The sequence below is a fragment of the Triturus cristatus genome, chromosome 4_2 (genome assembly GCF_964204655.1).
Source record: "Triturus cristatus chromosome 4_2, aTriCri1.1, whole genome shotgun sequence".
Taxonomy (NCBI): domain Eukaryota; kingdom Metazoa; phylum Chordata; class Amphibia; order Caudata; family Salamandridae; genus Triturus; species Triturus cristatus.
Window position 1 is genome coordinate 937,564,781 of NC_140586.1, and position 14,903 is coordinate 937,579,683.

The 14,903-nt window shown below is 49.0% G+C and overlaps 1 pseudogene across 1 annotated transcript in view; it reads left to right on the plus strand.

The window, feature by feature from the left end:
- Positions 1-1,292: 1,292 nt before the first annotated feature.
- LOC146838974 (uncharacterized) overlaps positions 1,293-14,903 on the plus strand; it is a 48,342-nt pseudogene continuing 34,731 nt past the window's right edge. The window contains exon 1 of the transcript XR_014960739.1: positions 1,293-1,474. The product of XR_014960739.1 is annotated as an uncharacterized LOC146838974 (transcript). The remainder of the gene's footprint in view (positions 1,475-14,903) is intronic.

The window sequence follows — 14,903 nt, forward strand, 5'->3', positions numbered from 1 at the left end:
CATTTCCAGGGTGCGTCTTTCTCAGTCAAGGATCATAGAGCCACGGCCATGGTTGCCAGGTTTGGGATGAACCGACCACAGTACGTGGCCATTCCTAGGAAGCTGGGCACCTCTGATACCGTGGTGGGGGCCGGTGCCTGCTTGATGGCTTGAGACTTGCGAGGGTCTACCTGAACACCTTCTTGGTTAAACACATAACCAAAGAATTCGATTAAATTCTGGAAGAAAGAGCATTTATGGAAGGTAACTCCATGGTCAGAATGCCGCTCGAAGGTGACTGTGATGTTCTTCGGTAGTGGTTGAATGAATTAAAATATCATTGCTTACATTCATCACATCTTGCAAGCCAGACTGGGTTTCTCTAATTGCCCCCTGGATTACCTCTGCTGCTGAGGAAATTCCCACGTTTAGTCGCATGTACCAGTGTAGCCCTAGGTGTGTCGAGAAGGAGGTTATATAGCAGCTCTCCTCTTCCAACATCAGTTGGTGGTACCCTGCGTTGAGGTATAGCTTAGAGAACTACCTTGAGCCATTAAGGTCAGCAATGATATCGTCCATCGTGGGTGTTATGTGACTCTCCCGCTTGATGGCTTGATTGGGGAGGCGCTTGTCTATACACAGCCACACTTGCTGGTTGCTTCAGCTTTTCGGCGATCACCATGGGGGACACCCACGGTGTTGGTCCAAGACTTTCTCAATCACGGCTTGTGATTTTAGCTTGCAGAGTTGTTGCTCAACCAGGGGTCTTTGGTGGAAGGGTATGCGCCGGTGCCGAAGAGCTACCAGCTTTATGGACTTATCGATGTGCAGCTTGATGGGAGGAGCTTTTAGACACCTGAGGCCGATGAAGGAAGTGCCTCAAATCTCATCAGTTTGGAAGGCTTTTACTATGTGCGAAAAAAACACTAGGCCCAAGTCCTCTGCGGTGAAGCTTATGACAAAGGTATTGGCTTCCCTATTGACGATGTGAAAGGTGTTTGTGACTTCCTGGCCGTCTGCTTTTATTTGAATGGTCATCTTCTCTTTGAGCGGCAATGGTGTCCCTGTACTTGAACTGCCTGACTCTTAAAAACATTCACGTCTGTGACAACTGAAATCCCAGGTCTTTACGGGTATAAAGGCTTGTTTGTTTGAAATGTATTCACTGCTGGAGCCTGGAGGCGGCGATTCCGTTAGTGGCCACCAGAGGGCGCTGCTCGCCTGTTGATGAAACCCACTAAGCAGCACATTGCATGAAAGGTGAGAAGGGTTTCCTCTTCCGGGTCAGCGGCGGCAGAGACAGCACCAGCAGCGGTGGTGATATCACTTCCGGCCTCCTGCTGTGTTCAGTCTGCTGCAGATGAGGAAGTACCTTCATCTCCAGACCCTCACAGCCCCCCCCGCCCCCCCGACCCCAGATCTGCTCCTTCCCCCCCCCACCCCCAGCCCCAGGGTAGGAGAGAGCCTGGACATGTCTGCACAGGTTTCTGCTCAGGTAGGAGATTGAGGGAGGGAATCTCTGCAGGAGCCGGGCTGAGCTGGGCTCTTCTATCCGGGGGGCTCTGGGGGGCTTTCCTTCTGCCCTGGGGGTGTTTGTGGGCATCATTTGTGTTAAAGAGGGGATCTGTGCACTACACAGCATTTTACTGCACTGTGAGGAGTCTGCATCTGTGCACTGCATCTTACTGCACTGTGAGGAGTCTGCATCTGTGCACTGCATCTTACTGCACTGTGAGGAATCTGTGCCCTGCACTGCATCTTACTGCACTGAGAGGAGTCTGTGCACACTGCACTTCTCCATCCTGCAATATAAGGAAACAGTCCACACAGCATCTTACTGCACCTACGCATCTATGTACACTGCACTTCATTTTACTGCACTGTTAGGAATCTGTGCAAACTGCACTGCATCTTACTGCACTGAGGAATCTGTGTACTCTGCACTTCTTCTTACTGCACTGTGAGGAATCTGTACACACACTGTGCTCTGCTCTCGCTGTTAATTTGTTGACTTGGCTACCCCTGCCCCTATGTTCGAAGCATGCCCCCCAGGCAGTTGACCTCAAGGCTACCCGTGCTGCCCAGCGCCCCTTTTCTCCCTTTGTCCAGTTTCCATCTCTCAGACTAGGCAGAAGCTTCAATCATTGCAATAGTTTCCTGTGCCTTAGGTTGGCTTATGGCATTATCCGCTACAGATGTTGTGTGCCTGCTGCAGGGATTGTGTGTGTGTGCACAGACTTTGGGTGTGCCATGCAGGAGGCCCGTCAAGCAGTGGAAGGTATGTGTCTGTGTTTTTAATGTATCTCTGTAAGGGTGTGTGTGTGTGTAGGTTGGATGTGTGTGCATGTGGACAGGGCAGGGTTGTCTTTGCAGGTTGTGTGTGTGCCTGTATGAGGCATGTCTGCAGTGTGTGTATTTGCAGGGTTCCTGTCTTAGCAGATATTGGTGGGGCTGTCAGTCACTCTTCCTGGCCTCTCTTCTCTGTACAAAGACCTTTAGGATCACTGGCTGAAAAGTAGGTCTGTGCTGTGCAGAATAGTCTGGTACTACTCGGCACATAGCAGACGTCTGAGCAACGTCACGTGAAGTTCCAGTTCTTCCCCATAGTTTGAAGAAGTCTGAGTGAGACTTCAGCCTAACCTCCAAATGTGTGAGTGCCCGAAGCACCCAGGGTTGCTGCACTCTCTCATCATGCGTTAAAGAGGATTGTACTATGATATAGGAGCCTATGTGGAGGGGTCCAAGAGACTCTTAAAGTCATTCTGCTCTGCTTCTCGCTTCATCAGGAAGGGGAGAACAAGATGAGTGAGCAGAAAAAGAGAAGAGAAGTATGAGCGATACAGAGAGAAAAACACAAAGGGTAAAGTAAATTGTAGTTCTCATCCAAAATAAAAAATAAATAGGTTTGAAGGGGAGGGAGCCAGAGTTCAAAAAGAAGAGCAGACAAAATTGAATTAACATTATTTATAAAAGTTTAAATATATGTTGTGAGCTAAAACTGAGATTTAAGTGCCATGTGAATGTGATTCTTCAAGAGTTATAGGTGTCATTTGCTGTTGAGTGGTACCAATACTTGAACCAACTTTAGTGCTATGAATCAGGGATTTAATTCCAGTCACCAAACAGTGTAAATACACCAACTGGAGGGATCCATGTATTTTCCTGCGGGGTACAAATTTCAACTCTAGTGAGAGAGCTAAGGGGTCCCTGGTTCCAACTGTCGTCCTGTACAAGTGAGTTAATGCTCAGACTGCACGGATCTGTTACCTTTGCATCACAAGTACCGATACTAAATACATTCCTAATAAAAATTTAATTAAAAGGTACTCCACCAGTTTTGCACCCAAGACCCCCTCAAGCTGTCCCAACTCTAGACATGTTTTACTATTAAAAAAGAACTATAAATGTGTCTTATGTCCAGCTAATATTTAGGTAGTAAGTTGAACAAGTGGATTTCTTTAAATGGCAAGCTGATTCCTGTATCAATCTGCCCTTAAAATAAGCAGATTTTAAAAATAATTCCACACCCCTTAAGGGATATTTACAGACCTATACGGTACACTGATTACCACTCACAGTAAGAGGGTGTTTAGAGTTTAAGAACGCTGTGCTCTCTGCCCTGATGTTTGCTCACACTTTTTGTGGACACTTTCTGGGTGGTTTGCAGCCTTCTGGTGAGCTGTTTGATTATTTCTGCATAGAGAGAGTTCTCGTTGTCCAGACTACTGGTGATCAGTGCGTGGATGACGGGCTTCTGGTGTTGCTTGGGCGTCATTTTAAGATTTTCTTCAGCATTTTCAGCAGTGACAACGTTGGCCTGGGCGGACATGTCCAGGCTTTTGTCGATAATGATCCCTAGGTTACTGGTGTGCAAGCTGGGGGTGGGAGTAGGTCCTAGAGTGGCTGGCCATCAGGTGGAGTCCCATGGGCAGGTGTTGTTTTCAAAGATGAACACATCTGTCTTCTCACTGTTGAGTTTGAAACAGTTGGATTTCATCCATGTCATGCAGGCGGTAAACGTGTTCCTTGTGTTGTGGGTTTTATTCAGAGAGGGCAGTATTAGTTGCATGTCGTCAGTGTAGAAGAGGATGGTGATGTATTAGCTATGGATGACGTTGGCCAGTGGGGTTATGCAAGTTTTGAAGAGGGTTTGGCTGAGAGATGAACCTTGAGGTGCTCCGCAGATGAGATTTCTGGTTTCCAAGGACTATGATGTCAGGTTGACTGTCTGAGTTCTTTTTGTCAGGAAGAAGCAGATCTATCAAAAAATACAGGCCCTTTAATCGCAATCTCGTTAAGGTGTCCGATGAGGATGAGATGTAATCCAAGTGAAATGCCGCCGGGAGGTCCAATAGGATAAGGGCCCCACTCTCGGCTCTGTCTATGATCATGTGTATAGCATAGGTGGGTACGATGAGTGTTGTTTCCATGCTGTGGTTGGGACCGAATCCAGACTTGGTGGACTTGAGGAGCTGGTTGTTGAGGAGGTAGTTGGTCAGACACCTGTTGATGGTTTTCTCTTGGGCTTTGGCCGTGCATGGTAGGAGGGAGGCCGATCAGTAGTTGTAGAGTTTGGTGATGTCCATGGAGGGTTTATTCAGCAGGGCTGTACTAGCTGCCTGTTTCAAGGCACCTGGGAAGAGGACTGCATTGATGGACTCATTCAGGATGGGAGTGAGGACTTCACTGATAGGGTTTAGGCCTTTTTAGGTCTCGCGCCTAGCGATGCAGTGTTTAGCACTGCTCGTGCAGGCGAGAGTCCTTTTGTGGAGGGTTCCAAAATGGACCCTGGAATTGCACACACTCGTGCGTGTGCGATTCCTTTTGGTCCACGCTATTGTCGTTTGCGGTCGTCTTTTTCAGAAAGACAGCACGCAATAGGCCAAAGGTGGTCGCGCTGCTCCGCCCATGGCCTATTGGTGTCTGTTACCCGCACACCGACATCTGTTTTTAATTATCGTGCCCAGACACAGGCGCGATAATTGAAAACAGATCGCTCGCTGTGGCGCGCGTGCGCGCACCACTAGTTCTGCTTGTTCTTCTTCTCAGAGTTGTTATGCTGGTTTTCTTCGTTATCACATATTAGAGCACCTTAAAATATCAGAGTTCTGGGTGAGCTGTACAAAACCTCTCGTGTTTGACTTAATAGACTATAATGTTTCTCCAGTAAACCGCATGTCGCGCGCACATGGCATTTGAGTGGCCTCTTCGTTCAATAATGGCATTGTGGTGGGGAAGGGGTCTCTACGTTCATGTAAAAAAACAATTACTTGTACTAAATGCTGGAATATAACCTGGTGTACTACGGTAGAAATCATCTGCATGTTAAAGAAATACTTTCAGATATGTACATGATTTTTTGTATTATTTACATGAGAACTATTTTCTGAGCTCGGCTCGTACGGTATTTAAGAGCCAGGTCAGAGGTCAGGCACTTAGCTCGGCTTTCCCATAATAAATGGAAAACTCAGTTTCATTGGATGTTAAATACCCCGCAGTGCTGCCGATTTCGACTGCACCAGGCCACCGACCTGGTCTAGCTGACTGTCATCAATGGGTTCAACACTGAAGCAGCCACCAAGGCGCGTCCTGGATCCCGAGTTAGCGACTCTACAAATTTCCGCACCATCCTCTTAGCCTTAACTTTCCCTGATATTCGTAATCAGCGGCATCAGCAGGGAATGCCCGGACCGATACAGACTATCCCGGCCAACCCAAGTTCACTGGCTAGTTCCTGAACGACTTACCACAGGTCATTCGCCACCCACAGTCTGACTGACTGTCTGTTCCAAACCACAAGGCGGCCGCCAGCTACCTGATGACAGATGGGACAGTGTTTACACACTGAAGAGGCACGTGCGGACTCCACAGCAAATGAACAACTCGTAATTCTATGTAGTGCGCTAGGATTGGCTGAGTTGCCCCCAATACTGCAATCCTGGGTCACCTTACACATCAGAGGTCCCTCCCTCTACCAGGCTACCCTCATAATATGTTCAGCCGTGGGATTGGCTCCCGTGCGAACTGGAAGTACTGAAATTATGGACAAATGTCATCCGTACAAAAGAGGAATAACGGACCCTGAACAGACTGAATTCTCAGACGATCCGCGTGAGTAGCGTACAGGTGGTCATTTTTAATGAGGTGCAGACTTGGGCAAGGATGCTTTGTATAGAATAGAGCGAAAGGCTCGTGAAGAGATTAGTGATGTGCCAATGCAGTGACCGAGAGTGCATGTTGTCTAGAATTGGGGGAGGGGCGCTTTATATCAAGACCGCTGAATATCATCGAGAAGCGAAAAGGGCGCTGTTGGAACTAGGACCTAATTTTTATAAGTGTATGTTCATTGCAAGTTTATTAGTCATGCAGGGCTGTTGAATGTTATACATTACTGCAACTTCAACAGAAGGAATACAATCAGTGCAATTGCATAAAATCTGACTGCTCAGAATATGCCTGCATTCATTTAACAAGCATTTGCAATGCAATAGGTCTCGCATTTGCGAGAGTTTAAGCTATTAGCATTGTAAATGACAATGCCTTTTATCTATGTAAATAAAAGGCAATGACATTTACAATGCCAATAGCTCAAACTTGCGTAAATGCGAGACCTATTGCATTGCAAATGCTTGTGTTCTCATGCTGTCTACTCTATGGTTTAATTATTAGCCTGTTTAACAAACTGCCAGAAGCATTTAAGCTCTGCATGGATACAATGCCCTTAAGCTAACTGGGCTAAAGGTCATAAGTACATATATAAGTAGATTTTCAGGACATTGTCATTTTCTTTGAGAAACGAAACCATTCATTTTTCAATGGCATAAATATCATCATTCAGGGCCTCGTTAGCACGCGCGGGAAACGTGAGAGATGTGAGAGCTGAAATTCCCTGTTATTGTGTGGAAAATGCCACATCAGGGTAATATCGCTAGAACGCAGTGAGGACATTCTGAGCAGTAACTGCAGGAAATATTGATTGAAGGTAGAGAGAATCAGGGTCGTGCAGGGCCAGAAAATAAGGACGGGGAATTCATAAAACTAGCCCTATTTGCCAAATAGTTAATGAAAAGGTGGCCCACCTTTGTAAATTGACCAACTTTGAACTTTTCTGTAGGTGGTCTCTCAGGGCAGACACACGTTTAATAATGTTATGGAAATGCAGCAGTGATATTCTCTATGTACTTTTCCTATTAAAAAGATGAAAATATTTCCGCATCCATGGTCTTCTACCCACAACGTGCTATTGGTCCATCAATGTTGCCTTCAATTTCATAATAGCATCCACATTGCACCTTCCTTATTCCCTCAGCCTTGTCCCCATGCTCTCCTCTCTACTAGGGGCAAATTTTCACCTCTACTGTCCCCCTCAGCACTTTAGGCAAACTACTCCATTTATTCTAGATTTGGAAATAAATGTTATCCCGAGGTCAGACACATTATTTTGAAGCAGATGGACTAACTCTCCAAGGTGTTCAATACTTTCCCAACCTTGTAATCATGATTTGGAACATTTGTAAGGTTGAGACTCATTTCTATTGAATCTCACGTAACTGTCATCATAACATATGCTGGAATCTACATATGTACTGGTGTGGACCTAAGATCCTTCCCATTGACTACTCAGTCCCTGCAAATTTCAGGTGAAGCAAAGCTCAAAGACGTTTCCAGTTGTCCCAGAAATTATTAACACCAGAATTTGTTCCTTGGATCCTCCCAAAAACATTAGGTCTTCCCAAAAAATAAGTCACTTGTGTGACATGTGCAGTGGTTGTGTGCACGGTGTTGGACACCAACAAGGTGCTCAAGAGATTGGAAGACTGGTTGCGAGGTTGATGTGGTCAGGTGGAGGGTTGAAGTTGTCGTATATGGATGTGATCTTGTTCCAAAAGAATTTACAGAGATTGATGCAGTAGTCTTGTAATGGGGGTATGCTGCTGGTGGTGGCTGCGGGCACCATGAATTCTCTGATGATGGTGAAGATTTCTTTGCTGTTGTTATTGTTGGCTTGGATGCGGTTGGCATGGGGTGTCCATTTGGCATTTCAGACTAGCTGTTGAAAGCATCTTAGGGCAAATTTGAAGACTTCCTTGTTTGCAGTGTCTTGGCTCTTTCACCACTTGCTTTCCGGTTGCTTACAGTGCTGCATCGCCATCCTGAGTTCTTCAGTGTGCCAGGTGACTTGTGTTTGTGATCTTGAATAGTTTTGCTGTGCTTGAGGGGGTCCAGGGTGTCGGTGCAGGTGGTGATCAATTCATTGAAGTTCTTGATGTCTTCCGTTATGCTGCTGGTAAACTTGAGGGGGTCCAGCGTGTCGGTGCAGGTGTTGATCCATTCATTGCAGTTCTTGATGTCTTCCGTTAGGTGCTGCTGTGCTTGAGGGGGTCCAGGGTGTCAGTGCTGCTGGTGATCCATTCATCGCAGTTATTGATGTCTTCCGATAGGTGCTGCTGTGCTCGAGGGGGGCCAGGGTGTTGATGCAGGTGGTGATCCATTCATTGCAGTTCTTGATGTCTTCCGTTAGGTTGCTGCTGCGCTTGAGGGGGTCCAGGGTGTCATTGCAGGTGGTGATCCATTCATTGCAGTTCTTGATGTCTTCCGTTAGGTGCTGCTGTGCTTGAGGGGGTCCAGGGTGTCGGTGCAGGTGGTGATTTATTCATTGCAGTTCTTGATGTCTTCCGTTAGGTGCTGCTGTGCTTGATAGGGTCCAGGGTGTTGGTGCAGGTGGTGATCCATTCATTGCAGTTCTTGATGTCTTCCGTTAGGTGCTTCTGTGCTTGAGGGGGTCCTTGGTGTCGGTGCATTTGGTGATCCATTCATTGAAGTTCTTGATGTCTTCCTTTAGGTTGCTGCTGTGCTTGGGGGGTCCAGGGTGTGGGTGCAGGTGGTGATCCATTCATTGTAGGTTCTTGATGTCTTTTGTTAGGTGCTGCTGTGTTTGAGGGGGTCCAGGGTGTTGGTGCAGGTGGTGATCCATTCATTGAAGTCCTTGATGTCTTCCGTTTGGTTGCTGCTGTGCTTGGGGGGTCCAGGGTGTGGGTGCAGGTGGTGATCCATTCATTGTAGGTTCTTGATGTCTTCTATTAAGCTGCTGGTATGCTTGAGAGGGTCCAGGGTGTCGGTGTAGTGGTGATCCATTCATTGCAGTTCTTGATGTCTTCCGTTAGGTTGCTGGTATACTTGAGGGGGTCCAGGGTGTTGGTGTAGGTAGTCATCCATTCATTGAAGTTCTTGATGTCTTCCATTAAGCTGCTGGTTTACTTGAGAGGGTCGAGGGTGTCGGTGCAGGTGGTGATCCATTCATTGCAGTTCTTGATGTCTTCCGATAGGTGCTGCTGTGCTTGAGGGGGTCCAGGGTGTTGGTGCAGGTGGTGATCCATTCATTGCAGTTCTTGATGTCTTCCGTTAGGCTGCTGGTATGCTTGAAGGGGTCCAGGGTGTCAGTGCTGGTGGTGATCCATTCATTGAAGTTCTTGGTGTCTTCAGTTAGGCTGCTGGTATGCTTGAGGGGGTCCAGGGTGTTGGCGCAGGTGCTGATCCATTCATTGCACTTCTTTTTGTTTTCTATTAGGTGCTGCTGTGCTTGAGGGGGTCCAGGGTGACGGTGCAGGTGGTGATCTATTCATTGCAGTTCTTGATGTCTTTCGTTAGGTGCTGCTGTGCTTGAGGGGGTCCAGGGTGTTGGTGCAGCTGGTGATCCATTCATTGCAGTTCTTGATGTCTTCCGTTAGGCTGCTGGTATGCTTGAGGGGGTCCAGGGTGTCAGTGCTGGTGGTGATCCATTCATTGAAGTTCTTGGTGTCTTCAGTTAGGCTGCTGGTATGCTTGAGGGGGTCCAGGGTGTTGCTACAGGTGGTGGTCCGTTCATTGCAGTTCTTGATGTCTTCCTTTAGGTTGCTGCTGTGCTTGAGGGGGTCCCCGGTGTCGGTCCAGGTGGTGATCCATTCATTGTAGGTTCTTGATGTCTTGCGTTAGGTGCTGCTGTGTTTGAGGGGGCCCAGGGTGTTGGAGCAGGAGGTGAGCCATTAATTGAAGTTCTTGATGTCTTCCGTTAGGTGGCTGCTGAGCTTGGGGGATCCAGGGTGTCGGTGCAGGTGGTGATCCATTCATTGAAGTTCTTGATGTCTTCCGTTTGGTTGCTGCTGTGCTTGAGGGGGACCAGGGTGTTGCTGCAGGTGGTGGTCCATTCATTGTAGTTCTTGATGTCTTCCGTTAGGTTGCTGGTATACTTGAAGGGGTCCAGGGTGTAGGGGGAGGTGGTGATCCATTCATTGACGTTCTTGATGTCTTCCGTTAGGTTGCTGCTGTGCTTGAGGGGGTCCCGGGTGTCTGTGCAGGTGGTGATCCATTCATTGAAGTTCTTGATGTCTTCCATTAAGCTGCTGGTATACTTGAGAGGGCCCAGAGTGCCGGTGTAGAGGTGATCCATTCATTACAGTTCTTGATGTCTTCCGTTAGGTTGCTGGTATACTTGAGGGGGTCCAGGGTGTTGGTGCAGGTGGTGATCCATTCATTGAAGTTCTTGATGTCTTCCATTAAGCTGCTGGTATACTTGGGAGGGTCCAGGGTGTCGGTGCAGGTGGTGATCCGTTCATTGCAGTTCTTGATGTCTTCCGTTAGGTTGCTGCTGTGCTTGAGGGGGTCCAGATACCATGCCACTTGATGCCTGAGGCTTGAGCCGGGCAGATGCTTTTACTTGATTCTTAAATATTCTTGTGTGATATTACTCCCTCTGTGTCCTACCCCCCCCTGCACAGCGCGCGGATTTATCGCAGCGCGTGTCTCCACCAATTGAGGGTGGAGGCATAGATTCGTTTAATATTTTAAAAATTACCTCCTGCACCCCCCCGAATTCCGCGCTGCACGGACAGCACCTCAGCCTCCCCCCAGAGCAACCGGCCAGTTCAGGGCGGTCTTGCCGGGACACGGAAGGAATACGGCGGCGGCCATTTTGGGTAGGGCTAGATAGTATAAAAATAGTAGAAGGACTCCGTTCTCGAGATACCATGCCACTTGATGCCTGAGGCTTGAGCCGGGCAGATGCTTTTACTTGATTCTTAAATATTCTTGTGTGATATTACTCCCTCTGTGTCCTACCCCCCCCCTGCACAGCGCGCGGATTTATCGCAGCGCGTGTCTCCACCAATTGAGGGTGGAGGCATAGATTCGTTTAATATTTTAAAAATTACCTCCTGCACCCCCCCGAATTCCGCGCTGCACGGACAGCACCTCAGCCTCCCCCCAGAGCAACCGGCCAGTTCAGGGCGGTCTTGCCGGGACACGGAAGGAATACGGCGGCGGCCATTTTGGGTAGGGCTAGATAGTATAAAAATAGTAGAAGGACTCCGTTCTCGAGATACCATGCCACTTGATGCCTGAGGCTTGAGCCGGGCAGATGCTTTTACTTGATCTTAAATATTCTTGTGTGATATTACTCCCTCTGTGTCCTACCCCCCCCTGCACAGCGCGCGGATTTATCGCAGCGCGTGTCTCCACCAATTGAGGGTGGAGGCATAGATTCGTTTAATATTTTAAAAATTACCTCCTGCACCCCCCCGAATTCCGCGCTGCACGGACAGCACCTCAGCCTCCCCCCAGAGCAACCGGCCAGTTCAGGGCGGTCTTGCCGGGACACGGAAGGAATACGGCGGCGGCCATTTTGGGTAGGGCTAGATAGTATAAAAATAGTAGAAGGACTCCGTTCTCGAGATACCATGCCACTTGATGCCTGAGGCTTGAGCCGGGCAGATGCTTTTACTTGATTCTTAAATATTCTTGTGTGATATTACTCCCTCTGTGTCCTACCCCCCCTGCACAGCGCGCGGATTTATCGCAGCGCGTGTCTCCACCAATTGAGGGTGGAGGCATAGATTCGTTTAATATTTTAAAAATTACCTCCTGCACCCCCCCGAATTCCGCGCTGCACGGACAGCACCTCAGCCTCCCCCCAGAGCAACCGGCCAGTTCAGGGCGGTCTTGCCGGGAAACGGAAGGAATACGGCGGCGGCCATTTTGGGTAGGGCTAGATAGTATAAAAATAGTAGAAGGACTCCGTTCTCGAGATACCATGCCACTTGATGCCTGAGGCTTGAGCCGGGCAGATGCTTTTACTTGATTCTTAAATATTCTTGTGTGATATTACTCCCTCTGTGTCCTACTCCCCCCTGCACAGCGCGCGGATTTATCGCAGCGCATGTCTCCACCAATTGAGGGTGGAGGCATAGATTAGTTTAATATTTTAAAAATTACCTCCTGCACCCCCCCGAATTCCGCGCTGCACGGACAGCACCTCAGCCTCCCCCCAGAGCAACCGGCCAGTTCAGGGCGGTCTTGCCAGGACACGGAAGGAATACGGCGGCGGCCATTTTGGGTAGGGCTAGATAGTATAAAAATAGTAGAAGGACTCCGTTCTCGAGATACCATGCCACTTGATGACTGAGGCTTGAGCCGGGCAGATGCTTTTACTTGATTCTTAAATATTCTTGTGTGATATTACTCCCTCTGTGTCCTACCCCCCCCTGCACAGCGCGCGGATTTATCGCAGCGCGTGTCTCCACCAATTGAGGGTGGAGGCATAGATTAGTTTAATATTTTAAAAATTACCTCCTGCACCCCCCCGAATTCCGCGCTGCACGGACAGCACCTCAGCCTCCCCCCAGAGCAACCGGCCAGTTCAGGGCGGTCTTGCCGGGACACAGAAGGAATACGGCGGCGGCCTTTTTGGGTAGGGCTAGATAGTATAAAAATAGTAGAAGGACTCCGTTCTCGAGATACCATGCCACTTGATGCCTGAGGCTTGAGCCGGGCAGATGCTTTTACTTGATTCTTAAATATTCTTGTGTGATATTACTCCCTCTGTGTCCTACCCCCCCCTGCACAGCGCGCGGATTTATCGCAGCGCGTGTCTCCACCAATTGAGGGTGGAGGCATAGATTCGTTTAATATTTTAAAAATTACCTCCTGCACCCCCCCGAATTCCGCGCTGCACGGACAGCACCTCAGCCTCCCCCCAGAGCAACCGGCCAGTTCAGGGCGGTCTTGCCGGGACACAGAAGGAATACGGCGGCGGCCTTTTTGGGTAGGGCTAGATAGTATAAAAATAGTAGAAGGACTCCGTTCTCGAGATACCATGCCACTTGATGCCTGAGGCTTGAGCCGGGCAGATGCTTTTACTTGATTCTTAAATATTCTTGTGTGATATTACTCCCTCTGTGTCCTACCCCCCCCCTGCACAGCGCGCGGATTTATCGCAGCGCGTGTCTCCACCAATTGAGGGTGGAGGCATAGATTTGTTTAATATTTTAAAAATTACCTCCTGCACCCCCCCGAATTCCGCGCTGCACGGACAGCACCTCAGCCTCCCCCCAGAGCAACCGGCCAGTTCAGGGCGGTCTTGCCGGGACACGGAAGGAATACGGCGGCGGCCATTTTGGGTAGGGCTAGATAGTATAAAAATAGTAGAAGGACTCCGTTCTCGAGATACCATGCCACTTGATGCCTGAGGCTTGAGCCGGGCAGATGCTTTTACTTGATTCTTAAATATTCTTGTGTGATATTACTCCCTCTGTGTCCTACCCCCCCCTGCACAGCGCGCGGATTTATCGCAGCGCGTGTCTCCACCAATTGAGGGTGGAGGCATAGATTTGTTTAATATTTTAAAAATTACCTCCTGCACCCCCCCGAATTCCGCGCTGCACGGACAGCACCTCAGCCTCCCCCCAGAGCAACCGGCCAGTTCAGGGCGGTCTTGCCGGGACACGTAAGGAATACGGCGGCGGCCATTTTGGGTAGGGCTAGATAGTATAAAAATAGTAGAAGGACTCCGTTCTCGAGATACCATGCCACTTGATGCCTGAGGCTTGAGCCGGGCAGATGCTTTTACTTGATTCTTAAATATTCTTGTGTGATATTACTCCCTCTGTGTCCTACCCCCCCCTGCACAGCGCGCGGATTTATCGCAGCGCGTGTCTCCACCTTGTTTAATATTTTAAAAATTACCTCCTGCACCCCCCCGAATTCCGCGCTGCACGGACAGCACCTCAGCCTCCCCCCAGAGCAACCGGCCAGTTCAGGGCGGTCTTGCCGGGAAACGGAAGGAATACGGCGGCGGCCATTTTGGGTAGGGCTAGATAGTATATAAATAGACGGCTATGACTCCGCGCAGCGGACGCGCTCAGCGGGCACGCCGCATTCACGCCGGAGTCAAGCCAGAGTCCAGCCCGTCTGCGCCCGTCCGCGCACAGGCCGGGCACAGGGCCAGGGACCCTGTGAAAAATGTCATACCCAGGTGCTATGATAGACAAGATCTGCTTGCCTTACAAACAAAGCCCTGCTGTGGCTCAAATAAACTCGATCCCTCATACTGGGCAGGCCCAGTGAGCTGCCAGGCCTGTCGCCACACTTTTCTGTGGTCCCAAGTTTCGGCCTTCTCAACACCCCAGGATAGCTTTAAAGCAGCCCTAATAAATGCCAGATCTGTACCGAAGCATGCCCAGCATATCCAGGACTTATTGATAGATGACAATTTAGATTGTCTCTTCATTACGGAGACATGGCTTAAACCCTGGTGCACCCCTGATGTGGTTCACACCCTGCCTCCTGGATATGAAATACAAAGAGTAGATAGAGAGAATGAACAATGCGGGGGAGGAGTGGCCATTATATATAGGGACTCCCTCAGCTGCTCGACGATACCACTGCAAGAGCTATCAGATGCAGAAGGGATGGGTTTCATAATTAAAATTAATGATAACTTCTCCTTCTCGGGGGCTTTGATCTATCGCCCACCAGGACCCTGTGCTGGCTTCCTGGGTAACATCGGAGAGGTGCTCAGCCCATTGATACTTAGATATTCTAATTTCACTCTGATGGGTGACATAAACATCCACCTAGAGTCCACAACCGATACACCTGCTGCCTCCTATCGG